This window comes from Schistocerca americana, chromosome X (genome assembly GCF_021461395.2).
Source record: "Schistocerca americana isolate TAMUIC-IGC-003095 chromosome X, iqSchAmer2.1, whole genome shotgun sequence".
NCBI classification, from domain to species: domain Eukaryota; kingdom Metazoa; phylum Arthropoda; class Insecta; order Orthoptera; family Acrididae; genus Schistocerca; species Schistocerca americana.
Window position 1 is genome coordinate 244,708,148 of NC_060130.1, and position 10,607 is coordinate 244,718,754.

Genomic DNA, 10,607 nt, shown 5'->3' on the forward strand with positions numbered 1-10,607 from the left:
CCCCAATCTGCAGTAATTGTAGATGATCATCAGTCTGACAATGACCACGCGTCATAACGAGGTACTCTGTCTTGGCTTCGTTTATGCTTAGCCCAAATTTGCTGGCAGCCTCCTTTAGTGCTTTGGCCATTTGCTCCAACTCCTCTTCCGACCTAGAGAATAAACAGATGTCGTGCTTTGGTCATTTGCTCCAACTCCTCTTCCGACCTAGAGAGTAAGCATAGGCTAATTATGCCAGACTCTTTCCTTCGATTTCAGTCCCTTCGTTCTCTTGGATGAATGACAGAGAGCAAAATAAAATTATAACCGCATTTCCAATTACAGGTTCGGACTGCTTATGCAATTACGAGTTACATGTTAGGAGACACAAGGCTGCACACCAATTAATTAAAAAATCGATGAATTTAATCCGCTTATTTATATATTAAAATTAATTTTCCCAAACCAACTGAAGCCACCAATAGCTTGCCTAAAGCAGAAGACTATCGAATGGTGGGGGTGGAGCAATTTTCATGATCATCAGTCATTCAGTCCATAAAATACCCCAAGATGGCATAAATCTGAAGAAGTTCCAGTGCCCGTTAGTTTTAAATCCAAGCCAACGCAATGGCTGCACGGAGGGCCACTAACCATTCTCACAGACAGGGAGCTGGCGCCACATCCAGGACAACCAAATTGTGCGTGGGCGGGCCAAACTACCCCGCACCAGGAAGCCTTAGCGACCATTGCCATGTACGCGACCCCCCTTTCTCCCTTTTAATTTGACCACAGGAACCTTTTGCTCTCGAGGGAAGAACACAATTCTGTAGAGTCCGAGGAAACAAAACTACTGTGAGACGAACTCTGAAGCTCACTTTGTCTCTATTCTTGGTAGACATCTCTTCGTGACTGACACTAGTGCTGTGGGTGCTGTCTTTTTTTGCGATATTTGTGATGTTTTCCACCACCTTGGAAGCAACCATGCACTATCTCGTTCAGCCTTAGCCAAGACGTTCACAGCAGAATGCTCGTTGTACATCCGTCCGTGATGAAGCTGCAACTTCGAGATTTGCATCGCGAGAAATTAGCTTCACGGAATCTGCATTCCTAAACCGGCAATCTCTGTCGCTGTTCCCCTCACCGCGTGCTCGTCGTTCGTAATTTATCACGGCTCATACTTTCGTTGTCGATTATAAATTCTCAAGGTTGTTCTCTGATTTTCTGATCAACACTCTCTATCGGTATTGGAAAAGTGATCTTTATTTCTACCGACGTTCTGTGTCTTTTAGTGTACATTTGCGTTGAGCCACAGCAACCCTGCATATCGCCGCATAGTCCAAAACTGTGGGTTGGCAGATTCCCACTTTATGTGATGAAACTGCCTCATTTTTCTGTGTTTCGTTAATAATCTATCAGATCTAATTACCATCGTTACTGGTCTGTAGTCTCCCCCTCTTTCCTTCAATAATCAATGTATTACCACGGCAATTGAATTTCCTGCAGTAGACGAAGAGAGCCGCTACTTACACGGTCCAGGGAGCAGAAGTTTATCAGGTGAGGTCAGTTTATCCAATGGTACGAGAAGCAGTGACAAGCATAACTCCCTCACTTCTAGCAATTCAATTCGGCCAAGTTCTCTAACCATCAACAGACTGCGACCGTGACAGGATGGATAGGGAATTAATTAATTCCTGACCCGCCATACAGTCCTAATCGCGAGTCACTCAAGTAGATTACATAACGATCCACCGAAGTACGTCTTTAGTCATGCTTGGTCTAACTTTTTGGCGGTGACGGTGTAACGTCGCGAGTCAAACCGCAATAGCATTTTATTGCAGTAAGCTACCTTGAAGTACGGGCTCGTAGCTTTGGAGTCGGTGGCGGTGACAGCTGCTTGTATCTCGGCCTGATTCAGAAATGGTTTAAATGGCTCTGAGCACAATGGGACTTAACTGCTGAGGTCATCGGTCTAAGGCGCTGCAGTCATGGACTGTGCGGCTGATCCCGGCGGAGATTCGAGTCCTCCCTCGGGCATGGGTGTGTGTGTTTGTCCTTAGGATAATTCAGGTTAAGTAGTGTGTAAGCTTAGGGGACTGATGACCTTAGCAGTTAAGTCCCATAAGATTTCACACACATTTTTTTGGCTGAGGTCATCATCCCCCTAGAACTCAGAACTACTTACACCTAACTAACCTAACGACATCATACACATCCATGCCCGGGGCAGAATTCGAACCTGCGACCAGACTGTAGCGCCTAGAACCGCTCGGCCACTCCGGCCGGCGGGCCTCATTAACTCGCACCTGGCGCTAGCACGACCGCGGGAAGCGCTACTTGTGTCAGTTCCAGCGACAGAATATTCAAGCCCTTAAGAATCGTAATAAACCATACTAAATCTTATTCAATTTCGAAAAACTTTGTATTTAGCCTTTTGTTATAAAAAAAGCTAGTTGCAAAATCTCAGCTTTCTGGCTAGGATACTTTCAAAGTTAGAGAAAATTACCAAAAATACTAAAAACCGACACAAGTAAGATTAAAGTTAGTCCGGATACATAACAGTTTGTCCTTTGCTAACAGCTGGAATCATTACTGAAGTTTACAAAATGTTAGGTCAGTAAGTTTGAATTTTTATACTTAAATAATGTTCACTAATTTTCGTTTTGGCAACGGCATTGCCGCAGTGGATACACCGGTTCCCGTCAGATCACCGAAGTTAAGCGCTGTCGGGCGTGACCGGCACTTGGATGGGTGATCATCCGGGCCGCCATGCGCTGTTGCCACATTTCGGGGTGCACTCAGCCTCGTGATGCCAATTGAGGAGCTACTCGACAGAATGGTAGCGGCTCCGGTCAAAGAAAACCATCATAACGACCGGGAGGGCGGTGTGCTAACCACACGCCCCTCCTATCCGCATCCTCAGCTGAGGATGACACGGCGGTCGGATGGTCCCGATGGGCCACTTGTGGCCTGAAGACGGAGTGCTGTATTTTTCGTTTTCGTGATAGGGAATTCAGCAAGAATTAATATTCATTTAATAACTATTTATTTTGTTGTGTAAGTCGGCCAGAGTGACAGAGCAGTTCTAGGCGCTACAGTCTGGAACCGCACGACCGCTACGGTCGCAGGTTCGAATCCTGCCTCGAGCATAGATGTGTGTGACGTCCTTAGGTTAGTTAGGTTTACGTAGTTCTAAGTTCTAGGGGACTGATATCCACAGCAGTTAATTCCCATATGCTCAGATCAATTTGAACCATTATTTTTGTTGTGTAAATAAATGAGAGTAAATGAGAGTGTGTGCGCGGGACATACGTAAAAATTCAATATTATCTCTTGTTAAACATTATGTAACTTGGTCATGGGAAAGTGTGCCACAAGCTGTTGCAACGAAAGCTGTAATGCCCCTTACTTGCTGATGACGTATGTCCAAGTGTGCTTGTTTTTGTAAGAAGGCAGCCAGAATAGTTATTTCTAGAGTGATGTTTTTCTAAAGTTATTTCAAGATTTGTTTTCGTTTTGTTTGGTTTGGTGGAACATTTTATTAATATTTGCAGCATAAAATGACGTAAATGCATCTGTGAATGTTGATTGCAGTAAAACAGTTTAGGCACGAATATGATCTTGAAAGATTGATCTGATTGGCTGTTCATTTGATCAGAGTGAAGTCTTTCCCGCGCTCTAGCAAGTAGTACATGCGCTGTGAGCAACGGCATTGAGGCAGTCGTAGTCTCGCTGTCGGACGCGCAGGCATGTTGCATGTGCTCGAAAAAATTATATGTAAAATGAAGAAGGTACTATCATTTTGCGTTCGATTTATATCACCGTGAAACCAGATGCATTTACGGACAGATTGTGAAAACTTCAGCTTTGTGAAAGAATTAGTTGGAGAGATAAACGCGTGTGAACTCTCGGCCTTTGTGAAGAATTCCGCGTGGCATATTTCGTAATCGTTTACGGAATAGTTGGCGAGCAACTTCTTTTGAAGAAATCCACTGAAAAGGACCGAATGTAAAACTCATGTTGTAGCGCAGTATAAACTGTGAAAATCGCATAACAATTCGGGTTGAACTTTGGCACATTTCCAGCTGTCTTGCGTGTGCACTAGATAGTATGAGCTGTGAGATGAGGACAGTGATATTAACTGTTAGTTTTAAATGCGGGCTGATGGCACCTATTTGATTTGGCATCTAAAGCAAATAAAGAACTATTTGCAGAATTTTGACATTTTACTAAGAGATGAAATAATCGCCCTCCATCCGAAAATTGTTGTAAGATAGTTACATGACATTCAGCTACAGAGTTAATGCAGACTGTGCTAACCTATTGGCGATGTTTTTCTTCAACGCAGCTTTTAACATCGTCAGCACAGTATTTACGTTACAGAGAAGCGGGTTGGTGTCCAGACGCCGTACTGAGGTAGGTGGAACTTTTGTGGTTGACAGTACTACGAAAGAAGTTACCCGAATTTTAACCCAGCAACGCCGCAAGGGGAGTGCAACCTATTGTCCGCTAATCACGTTCAGTGGCGTGGTTGCTGGACATTTTATTTGTTCCAATCTATCAAAAGCGCTCAGTTCCTTAATAGAAGACACAGAAATAGTAACTTTACCTTCTGACAAGGGAAGGACTATTGTTTTTACGCCTGCAAATTCTTACTTCGGTTAGATGACGATTTTGTTCGGGACTCAGCATATCGTCGTCTTCAGAACTGTCATGTCATGACTTCAGTCATATTCATGCAGTACAACCCGGAAGACATCCGTCCTCCTTCAATCCCGCTAGTTTCCCGAGCATCTTAAAAAAGCTTAAGAGTACAAGTGAAACGTCCATTATGACTTTGCGGGCAGCCAAAGATACATAAGGAAGGGATTCCCCTTCGCCCCATTGGAGCAATATAGGCGCACAAACGCATTTTACGCGTCATGCATGCGAAGATAATGTGCCGTTTCTTCGACAGATGTCGACGTTCTCTATAATTCGTGTACTATGATGTTAAAGCCACACTCACTGGCCATGCGCTTTTCTAGCGAGCCAGCGCGTATATTGCCGAGTCACTGCAGCAACAAGTCAGTAACCACCTGAAGATGACGAGCAGCTGTCTCGTTGAAATATTGTACAGCTTTCACAACATTATCTGACGCGACACCCGTGAACCACTGAAGCAGTGGCATAGTACACTACTGGCCATTAAAACTGCTACACCAAGAAGAAATGCAGATGATAAACGGGTATTCATTGGACAAATATATTACACTAGAATTGACATGTGATTACATTTTCACGCAATTTGGGTGCATAGATCCTGAGAAATCAGTACCCAGAACAACCACATCTGGCCGTAATAACGGCCTTCATACGCCTGGGCATTAAGTTAAACAGATCTTCGATGCCGTGTACACGTACAGCTACCCATGCAGCTTCAACACTATACCACAGTTCATCAAGAGTAGTAACTGGCGTATTGTGACGAGCCAGTTGCTCGGTCACCATCGACCAGACGTTTTCAGTTGGTGAGAGGTCTTGAGAATGTGCTGGCCAGGGCAGCAGTCGAACATTTTCTGTATCCAGAAAGGCCCGTACAGGACCTGCAATATGCGGTCCTGCATTATCCTGCTGAAATGTAGGGTTTCGCAGGGATCGAATGAAGGGTAGCGCCACGAGCCGTAACACATCTGAAATGTAACGTCCACTGTTCAAAGTGCCGTCAATGCGAACAAGAGGTGACCGAGACGTGTAACCAATGGCACCCCGTACCATCACGCAGGGTGATACGGCAGTATGGCGATGACGAATACACGCGTCCAATGTGCGTTCACCGCGATGTCGCCAAACACGGATGTGATCGTCATGATGCTGTAAGCAGAACATGTATTCATCCGAAAAAATGACGTTCTGCCATTCGTGCACCCAGGTGCGTCGTTGAGTACACCATCGCAGGCGCTCCTGTGTGTGATGCAGCGTCAAGGGTAACCGCAACCATGGTCTCCGAGCTGATAGTCCATGCTGCTGCAAACGTCGTCGAACTGTTAGCGCAGATGGTTGTTGTCTTGCAAACTTCCCCATCTGTTGAATCAGGGATCCAGATGTGGCTGCACGATCTGTTACAGCCGTGCGGATAAGATGGCTGTCTAGTGATACTAGGACGTTGGGATCCAGCACGGCGTTCCGTATTACCCACCTGACACCACCGATTCCATATTCTGCTAACAGTCATTGGATCTCGACCAACGCCAGCAGCAATGTCGCGATACGATAAATCGCAATCGCGATAGGCTACAATCCGACCTTTTTCAAAGTCGGAAACGTGATGGTACGCATTTCCCCTCCTTACACGAGGCATCACAACAACGTTTCACCAGGCAACGCCAGTCAACTGCTGTTTGTTTATGAGAAATCGGTTGGAAACATTCCTCATGTCAGCACGTTGTAGGTGTCGCCACCGGCGCCAACCTTGTGTGAATGCTCTGAGAAGCTAATCATTTGCATATCACAGCATCTTCTTCCTGTCGGTTAAATTTCGCGTCTGTAGCACGTAATCTTCGTAGTGTAGCAATTTTAATGGCCGGTAGTGTAGTTGTGAGGGAATATCCTTATTGAGTGATTTAAAGCGGTTCCTTACGTATTTCTAGAACTATCGATAACAATGTGCTTAACATTTCTTTTGACGGTGGTGATATAGTTAAGCTCACTTTACGTAACGAAAGAGAGTGCATCTGGCGTCAACGGGAGCAGAGGGACGAGGTTAATGCTCGTTCTCTCGGACATCGCCAAAACTGGAAAAGGAACGTCACAACTTCACTAAGTTTTAGATTCGTTCGCCTCTAGCGTCCCAGTATCTTGTCAGAGAAGAATGAAATCAGAAAAAGTTGTACAATGGACATTGTGTGTAATAAGTACCTAATGACGTTGCTTTATTATTTGCAAAATCTTTCTGCTTTATGGAAACAATCTGTTATGACCACACACTCATTCCAGCGATATTTCCTTCCGTCGGTCACTTCCCCTGGACCTATCACACGTGAGCAACTTAGCAAGTAATTTCAACCATTATTTCAAATGGTTCAGATAGCTCTAAGCACTATGAGACTTAATATCTGAGGTCATCAGTCCTCTAGAATTAGAACTACTTAAACGTAACAAACCTAAGGACATCACACACATCCATGCTCGAGGCAGGATTCGAACCTGCGACCGTAGTAGTCGCGCGGTTCCGGACTGAAGCGCCTAGAACCGCTCGGCCAAAGCGGCCGGCAACCATTGTTTCCAACGTCACTGTCTCTTTGACTACTGCCGCAGAAAATGAACTGCTGTGATTAGGAGCGGTGGCATAGATCCCCATAAGTTAACTAGTATTTGCAAAGATTAATAATAAACGGATTTAAATTTATTAAATTCGTTCTGGAACGCTTTTGCAGTGAAGTGTGTGCTGTCTTGCAAAACACTTTACTTTTTCATTGACATCAAGTGAGTCGTGCACATTATTGCAGTCTGCATTTCGCAAATACATTTTAAAGTCTGAACGCTTCCTACTCCATTTTGAACAAAACTGAGTTTATAACTGATATGACCTCAGTCAAAATGCAGTGAAAATGTTGTCATTTTTACACCAAATTTTGACCCAAGAATTAATATTACGTGACCTGACTTCTGTCAGATTGATGAATTCAGACGCAGGGAATGTTGTCATTGAGCAATGAACAATATAAGAAGAGCAGAGCTTGAACATTACTTTAACAGAATGCAACATTATAATCACACTTTTTAATTTCCTGGCAAATCTTTAGGTCTTGAAAGGGATTTACATATTGTGAACATGTATTAGCATCAGCTACTTGTGACAAATTAAAATTTGTTTGTGCCAGACAGGGACTCGAATCGGGATTTCCTGCTTGTCATCAGCAATTGCCTTAATCACTTCAGCTCCCTAGAACGACCGCAGTGCCGGTCCAAGCCTCCATACGTCACGCGGTCATAATCCAAATGCTTGCACTTTCGTGAAATGTTGTTTTGTATAGTCGTTTTAACCCCGGCAGGCGTGATTATACCATTAATGGTGGCAGTGTCTGTGTTTATACAGTAACTTCATTTATTACAATACAGTGCCCTTCAGACATGCATGCAAGTCTGAAGGGCACTGTATTGTAATAAACGCAGTTACTGCACAAACACAGATACTTCGCCATTAATACTAAAATCTATAAGTGTCTTTGTGTTCTGCCTTATAGAAAGAACACGTGACATGAGGGTGTAAGGCGCCACTTTGTAACAAGTCTTAGAACATATTCACAAATGAATCTGAAATACATTAATCACACCAAACATATTCAGGATCAGCAATAAGCCTCCAAGTTCACGGAGTATCAACTTACATTATATTGACTGTAAAATGCATGAGAACAATTGGAAATGAAAAAATATTCTGTGATACTCTGTCACTATTTCGAATGTGTTCCAAATAAAACGTCTTTCTGAAATTAAAGTCTTATTTTGTTTGTCTTTGCACGCGCACTCCAAAATACTTCCGTCAGTGCCAATTTATACCTTCTGGTTGATTGCCAAAACAGCTAGATTTGTTAACTTTGGCTTGGACAGTGTAGATCTTAAATAATTTTTAACCAGTTTCAATTTAGAGAAGCTTGCCTCACAACTAGCACTACTTATGGCAACTGTGTGGAATATTCTCATCGCTATAACTATATTGGACAACGGCCCTGCCGCAGTGGATACACTGGTTCCCGTGAGATCACCGAAGTTAAGCGCTGTCGGGAGTAGCCGGCACTTGGATGGGCGACCATCCGGGCCGCCATGCGCTGTCGCCATTTTTCGGAGTGCACTCACCCTCGTGGTGCCAACTGAGGAGTTACTTGACCGAATAGTAGCGGCTCCAGTCAAAGAAAACCATCGTAACGACTGGGAGAGCGCTGTGCTGACCACACGCCCCTCCTATCCGCATCCTTAGCTAAGGATGACACGGCGGTCGGATGGTCCCGACGGGCCACTTGTGGCCTGAAGACGGAGTGCTTTATAACTATATTAGGCAACCATTCTTTAAGTTTCGACTCAAAAATAAACTTTAATAAACCCAATGGGCTGAGATCAATAAGTTCTTTCTTATAGTATGTTCTAGCTACTAAAGCTCATAGACGCACCCACTCAAGCCTAAACTCTTCTCTGTCAATATCTTGAGAATCTTGGTCGACGTTGCATTCCTCATCATCAGTGTCCAGTATTATTGCAGGCCTTAGAAAGGCATATTTTCCGGCCAAATTCTGGAGCTGCTGGAACCTTTCCCAAATTTCAGCAGTTACTCTACCTAACGAAGAAACCATTTTCCGTTTTAAGTAGTCTTCATGTGAAAAACCGGCATCTCTACTTCAATCGCCAGAAATATGCTTCCTCCTTATTCGTCTTGGAGGTTCAATAGAAATGCCAAGTTCTTCACGCAAGTTTTTAGCATAACTTAAAGCCTCGTCAACGAACTCCAATCGCATCTCTTCCAGCACTATTTGTAAGCCGCTTATTTTGTGAGCACACTGATCTACGTTAAGTCCCCCCGTTTGCAAATACTTCTGAACATCATTCACTTCATGCAATACTGGTTGCCAGAGATCCAAGAAATATAGAAACGAAAATGATTGCATCTCGACTCTATTCTATTTCTGTTAGCTTTTACAGCGTTCGCAAAATTTCCTTATAATCATTTTGTGTCATATTTACTGCATCGTCTCTTGCGCTCCACCGTGTTTCCTGAATCCTCTTCAAACTCTACGGCGAAAGCCACTCTGTTAGCATAGCACTTATTGGCTGAAGCATTTAATCTGAAATGAACTTCCATTCTACGTCAGCACAAAACTCCAAAACGTCTCGATCAAGGTGGCAAAGAAACCATCAAATACAAAAACGCTTCAAGAGTTTCTTAGAAAATCATATTTTGAAGATTTCAACCAGGTGACTGCGCCGTTGAAGAATACGTTCGACAATCATTCTGTAAAATGTTTTAATTCGTCGGGAAAATTTATACTGTTGAATGTCCTAAAGACTCGATAAAATTGTAACATTTTACAAAATGATTTTGATGGAGACAGACTGATAAGCGATAGAGACATGTCTATGCAGCTTTTGAAGATACAAAATGAACAGGAAAAGGACTTGAGGAAGTTGTGAAGTTTTAAAAAAAATATGAATGCATAAGAGAACTAATTCCAAGGGTTTGTGCATTTTGTTCGCGTGCTTATTACAATTCCTTTAGCATCTTGTTATAAAGAACGAAGTTTTTCATTTTTACGTCCATTCAAAACCTATTTAACGTAAACAATGTTGCAACATCGACACAATCATATTGTTTTGTGCATATTTACTACAATATTACCGATAAACTATATTTAGATGGTTTGTTAAGTACCCTTATTTCGTGACACGCAAAGCATAGCACAGTTTTTACACTAAGCAGGTGACTTTTTGTACTGAACAACATTTAATAAAATAAATAATATTTTATTAATAATTTTGAATTACATTCACAAGGGGAGACCCTGTTTTTGGACAACTACCCTCTCGCAAAATTTTTTTTAAAAAAATGAACCACTAGGCCTGATACGCTGTGCTTCAGAATGACTGTAAAAAGAACTTTC

General features: G+C 43.1%; 1 pseudogene; it reads left to right on the forward strand.

Annotated features, from left to right (window-relative positions):
• Positions 1 to 2,641: 2,641 nt before the first annotated feature.
• Positions 2,642 to 2,759, forward strand: LOC124557151 (annotated as a pseudogene).
• Positions 2,760 to 10,607: the final 7,848 nt, after the last annotated feature.